The 6,320-nt window shown below is 43.7% G+C and overlaps 1 protein-coding gene across 1 annotated transcript in view; it reads left to right on the top strand.

The window, feature by feature from the left end:
* Positions 1–320: 320 nt before the first annotated feature.
* Positions 321–6,320, top strand: part of Robo1 (roundabout guidance receptor 1) — a 992,815-nt gene continuing 986,815 nt past the window's right edge. Inside the window, 1 exon segment of the mRNA XM_028874769.2 lies at positions 321–749. The gene's annotated coding sequence lies outside the window, so the exon portion shown is untranslated.

The following is a 6,320-nucleotide window of genomic DNA, read 5'->3' as shown; positions in this document are numbered from 1 at the left end:
TCCACTTAAGTCAAGTTATTGGAATAGTCGTGCATTTTCATGAATAAAATTGAGTGCTATTTTACTTCTGTGAAGTGCAGAAGTGTTTGAGCAAATAACATGACCTGGATTCATATGAATCGTGCACTATAGAAAGCAAGAGGGAGGTTTTCTTGCCAAAATATCCGTGTGATATTTTTTTCCTTCAGAAAATGTTCTTTGAAAATCCTTTGTATTATCAAAGCCACCCCCACAGACAATTAAAAGCAGATATGAAATGATAGATCACATGACCGGAGTTTAAATGTGAAGGCTTTCCCCCCCTTGGTTAAACATCGCAGCAGGCATTACAATACCAGAGGTAACGAATCAATTAAATCCATTTTCCCCTTGGCGTCTCCAAAGCTGCGTGCCGAGTGTTGCTGTATAGTTTAGAGCTGGAGCTAGGACCCAGGGGCCTCCGCAGCCACCAATAGAAGCGCACACTTGGACCTATTTGTATGCAATGCCGTGTGCTCTGCGCATTAATAGTAATACAGATAACGGGTATGAAAGAATTCTCTACTGAAGAAGGATTGAATATTTTTCCAGGGTGCTGAGACTGAGAAGAAACCCGACTCGATTCTCCCGGTTCCCCACTCATATCGAAGTCTCAGAAGGCTTTTGGCAGCGTTTAAACTCGGAAGGCTCTTCTCTGCATAGCAAAGTTGGAGGGCTGCGCCTGCATCGGAGAGCTGCTGCTGGATTTCTGGAGACAGTCTTATGGAAGGGTAAGTCTTGTCAATGACCGCAAAGGAAGTAGCTCTGGCTCTGGAATCCTGAAAGAGGTCGCTTGGTTTTATGGTGGTGGTCGATGGAGCGCAGAATGGGTGCGGAAAGGACTCTGCAGTTTGCCCAGAAATTGTGAGGGATGCACCAGGGATTTGGGGAGGGTACAATCAAAAACCTTCAGGCTAAATGGGAAATTGCAGCCTTAAGCTCTGGCGGGATTCAACAAGTTTCCCCGCAGAGATGTGGTGTTTGTTTTGTTGCCCTGCAAGTTGGGCCAGGTGTCTCTTATGAGTGAGCTGTGTTTGCTTAACAAAGAAGTTTCTGGATTTTTGCCTGTGTCGTGTGTCTGGGTTAATCCTTATTTGAGGAGGTTCCGTGCAGCCTTTGGTTTTCTTGGGGACACAGGGGGGATGCCTCGTGGGAAGTTCCGATTTTCAGTGTCCTGCTGGGTTCGGACTGGACGAGTTTGCTGAGTGGTCTGGGGGGGTCTCTGAGCGCAAGGGTTTGCACTATGTGGAAAGACGCCAAAACCGCGCTCCGAGGAGCTTCCAAACTTTGAAAGCATTCTCCGAGAATGGATGAGAGCGAGGTCTTGGAAATTGAGCATTGCTGGGTGAATTGTGTTGAACTCTTAGAGATACATAGGTAATAGAGTTTTTTGAAACCTTTCATTCCAACCTGCTCCTTTTTCTTGGAAGCGATAGTGGTGATGCAGAGGAGATGGGGGATCAAAAGCAAACCAGACCGGGGGTTGGGGGGCGTAATCTGAGAGGCAAAGGAGGGGAGAAGAAGCAGAGCTGATAGATGAATGAATGGGGTGCATCCCATCTTTCACACACAAAAACCTCACCCACGGGAAGTACTAGGAAGCGCTCCAGTTGGTGGCGTTCAGCCACAAAACATATTACAGGGAGGTCCAGGAGCCTCTGCATTATTGATGAAGCGCTGTGTCCTTTTGAGGGCCCTTCCGCTCCTTTTCTCAATCCCCTCTTGCTTCCTCTCTCCGATCCTCCCCACCTGAGAAAGGAGCTTGGCGTGGTGCGACAGTGGGCTAGCCAGCCCCACAGATCTGCGGACACAATAGGGAGAGGCTGATGAGCAGCTAGCTAATGCGGGATGCGGGAAAGCTCTCCTGGAAATCCCACTGCCGCAGCCTGGACTGCTGATCTGCTTTGCTCTAGGGCGCTGGAGGCTGCCTTGGTTCAGCAGCCTCGCACTATAAAAATTATTAGGAGCTCGCACCTGGGCATAAAGGTCTCTGATTACCGTTGTAGCAGGTCACTGCTGCAGGCAGCAGAGTACGTTTGGAAAGACAGAATGCTATGGCCTCTTATGCATTCTAGGGACGGAGAAATCTACTGGTATGCGAAGATTCCTTGATAACACCCAAGCAGTAGAAGACCTGCGCTTCAAAATGGGGAATGATCCAAAGGTAGAGAAGGAAAACAGTGGTGAGATTGTAGGAGGAGAAAGGAAACAATTCAGGCCATTGGTCAGGCTTTTCTTTCAAGTGGATAGTTTCAAATAAGGGGCTTTGGAACGCTGCGCCTGCCCTCTCTAGAAACCAAAGAGGCCGGCTTCCAGATAGGAGAGCTCACTAGAGACTCCTGTTGAGGAAGGCAGGAGAAGTCAGGGCAAGAGGTTTCATTTCGCACTGTCATTTAACCCTGACCTCAGCACCTCCCATCCTTTCACGCCCTTGCTGGGAGTACCAGACCCTGTAAATTCCTCTGGGTATCTGCCTAGTGTAAGGGAGAAAAAAGTCTTTATGAGGCTGTGAGCTTTACAAAGACCTGCGAAGAGTGGTGTGGTGTGGTGGCGGGGGCTGGGGTAAATCAGTGCCAGAGACTATTTAGGTAACCGATCGCCAACCCCTTTCACTGAAGACTAAGAATCTGGAGGGAAGCCTGAAGTACTCTGCAAGACAGTCTGTAGAAGGGACACCTAGTAGAAATACATTCCTTTGAACACATTGAGGACTGCACTGTCACAGTATTTACCCTCATTTCTGTGCCCCCTTTGTTTTGGCTATTTGAGAATTAGGCTATAATATTAGAGGCAATGTTTGGAGAAACCACTGCCTATACGGAGATCAACTAGCACTCCGTAACTGCATTTTCAACTTGGATGCGCCCAGGACATCAATGTGGGAGACTGGGTTTTACATCAAGACCTGTTTGCTTTCTATCTTGAGGCTCAGAAAGCAAAGGACAAATCCTGGAACATGCTGATTTATTCACATAGAAAAACAGGTTGGAGGGTGCTCCTCTAACCCCACCCAGAGGGGGAGGGAAACCCAGGTGTAACTAGCCAGAACAATCTTAAGTTAGAAAGAGCTTATTCAGTAGGAATAAGTGACTAAAGATGAGACATGTATGACAAATGAAGGCATGCATATCATGTCATTGCCATGGGCTTGGGACTTCTGTTAGCATCTCTCTGCACATCCTCCTGCTTCCTGCATCTTTCCGTTTAGCTTTGTCCAATCTACCAAATTGAAGCACAGTGCCACAGCTGCAGATCCCTGGTGGATGCTTGCTAGAGCAAACAGCTTTTAATCACAGGTTTGCTGCGTGTTCCCCACTTCCTCCCTATGGTTTCCATTCCCTTCCCCTGTCCTTGAACCCGTATTACCATCTCCGGGACTATATCCACTGAAGGTTAGTTGCATCCAGTGATGTAGCACTGTGCTAATCATGGGAGGAGGAGAGCCATACAACAGCTGCCCGGGGAGTCACATAGCTTTAAAGCTGACTTTTCCTTACCCCAAACTGCACAAAATACAGAATAAATATCCTAATGTCTCCCCAAAGGCAAGCATTTTCTCCTGTATGATTGTCTTTTATTTTCCAGCATAACCAAATCAACTCAGATATGCCACAGCATCAGTGGGAGGGAGATTCAAAGGTGGCTATGCACTCCTGAGCCGTGTGCAGTTCCTGGAAGCTGGTGCTGTGTGCTTAGCTCTGCAGCCTCATCTTCGCCACCTATCTATACTTGATATATTAGGGTTATTTTTATTTAAGCAGGATTTAATATGTTACTTTCCTTAGGAGGCTCAGCAACTCAAGGCACTGCAAAGCCTGGAGGGGCAGGGGCCAAAAAAGCAAGGCTACAAAGCCAGGCCTTGGCAGCATGATAAACGAGCAGGTGCATTGCACCATTTGAAATGGAATTTGAGATGAAGTTCCACCACATCCTGGCAAAGGAAGCATCTTTTGCCTAGAAAACCCAACTGACTTCTCTCACTTCCTTCCCTGAAATATATAAATTTGGAAGCAAAACATGATACTATGTAGGAGGTAAAATTGTAACCTTGTTATATAATCATTCATCTCCCAAACCCACTGCTAAAATGAGCATTGCTATTGTTGACCCTTTCACAAATATATCTAAGTACATTAACGCTTTATGAGTCAGACAAATCTCTTAATTCTATGAGGAACTGAGGTCCTAGAACAGTAGCTTATTTATCTAAGAGTGAAAACAGTTTTTCCCTAATGACAAAAGACAAAGTGTAGTTTGCCTTCTGAATCTCTGCATGCTGCCCATGCAGCTTGTATACACACACACACACACACACACACACACACACACACACACACACATGCTACTTAATAGATGTGAACATTAATGAGTTTTTAATCCATAGGGTTCCTGGAAATAATTGCATGTGACTATTAAAGGATAACTATAAATATTGCTTTTGTTTGTTTGTTTGTTTTTAAGACAGAGACTCACAATGTAGCCCATGCTGGCCTTCAAATTTCTTCATAGCCCAGGCTGTTCCTTCATTCTCACAACCCTCCCACCTAAGCTTCTGGGGTGCTAGGATCATTGATTAGTTCTAACCTTCCAAGAGGCCATGCTGCTTTTAAATGTGTCAACCATTTCAGCTAATTCTACCTTATTTTCCCCCATATGTCCATAAAGAATTTGACAATTCTTTATTTCTTTCTTCTAATGATGGACAATTCAGAGTACCCTAGATAACATTATTTGCATTTCTCCCAAACCAAACTTTTTTAAGGAGTGACATTGCCAAGATCTCATAGATAGTTAGTTATTTTCCTGTAAATCCCACCTTACTGTTAACCCTGTCTCATGAGTCTAAAGGTTGGAGCCTACCAGGTAAGTGTATCATTTCAGAAATTGTTCACATCACTACATCCCTGGCTCTGCTAATATGGAGGATTCCTTGCTTCACTTATAAAGCCTGGCCCATATGTCTGGACATGTTTATGTTCTTCTACAGCCGTCAGGTTTCTCCGAATGCGCTAACTCACATATGTTATGACCTCCGACTTTCGACTTTCGAAATCAGTTACTATGGGTTCTACAGCTTTTCTCAGAATTGGGACCAGATAGCTGGCAGAAAGAACTCAAGGAAGGTCAGATTTTGTTTTAACCTGTGATTTCAAAATATTCAATCCATTATGTTTGGGAAGACATGTGGAAGGAAAGCTGGTACCTCAGGATGGGTCAAGGAGTGCAAAGCAGAATGCCACTGCTGGCAATTTTGTCAATGTCCTTATCCCGTGGGTGGTGCCACCCATTTTCATGGTAGATATTTTCCCCTCAATAAATCTTCACTGAAAATCTTGTCGGGAACATACCTACTGATTGTTCTCAACAAATCCCCAAGATGACTCTAAATGTATTCATGCAGACAATGAAAGTTAGCTATCACAACTAACTTTTCACTATCTTGGGCTCACATAAGTAAGGAAACACTTTTTTAGCATCTGCTCCAAAGTAGCATGTAGTTAATTCTACGTTGTTTTGCATAGATTTTTGATCAGCTATGGTTTTCTGTTTGTTTATCATAGTTCTGTATTTAGAGTTTATTGTTTTCTTGTTGCCCATAGTAACCTAGATATCACAAAATATTTATGGGGTTTCAATAACAAAAAGAAATTTTTATTTCTAATTCGTGCTTTTGCCACACCTGTATTCTAAACTATCTACTGAAAAGTACCTCAAGTATTTTAAAGTAACTGACTTAAAGGAAACCATTTAAACTTTAAAATCTTAAAACAACACACAGGCTTCTTCTTGCTCAATTCTCTTTCCTACTTGAATTTCTAGTCTCTAAATAATGTCTCATATACCCAGACTAATCCACATTTGCTTTGTCCTTTGGTGTGGTTCATCATGCTTTTGTGATATTTCATGATGGTCCTTTTTCATAGGCCTAATCCATTTCCTGCTTCCTCTTCAATGGTCAGCATTATGTCACCAACATTGTTGTAACATGCAGTCACATTCATGAGTTTATAAAAGCCACCCTTCTACTCCACAAATAATGCAGTGTAAACTCCTCCAGATGTCACCATCTGAACCTCAAATCATTCTCTTCCTTCAGACTTAACTGGTTGGCATCTTCTAAAATATGTGGGATATTTTGTTTTCCCTGCTTTTGATTATGTCTGAACATTTCCATCAAGTGGTTCTCATTTTCTTGCTGATTTTGTGATCACAACAAAATTAGGGCTTATCCTGTGAAGGTCTTTATGTGAAACAAATGGATCTAAACATGCCTCCCTTTCAGAGTTGTTCCAAAAATCGTT

The sequence above is a fragment of the Peromyscus leucopus genome, chromosome 12 (genome assembly GCF_004664715.2).
Source record: "Peromyscus leucopus breed LL Stock chromosome 12, UCI_PerLeu_2.1, whole genome shotgun sequence".
In the NCBI taxonomy this organism is placed as follows: Eukaryota; Metazoa; Chordata; class Mammalia; order Rodentia; family Cricetidae; genus Peromyscus; species Peromyscus leucopus.
The sequence above is the reverse complement of the archived record's forward strand: the minus strand, read 5'-3'. Positions and strand labels throughout refer to the sequence as shown.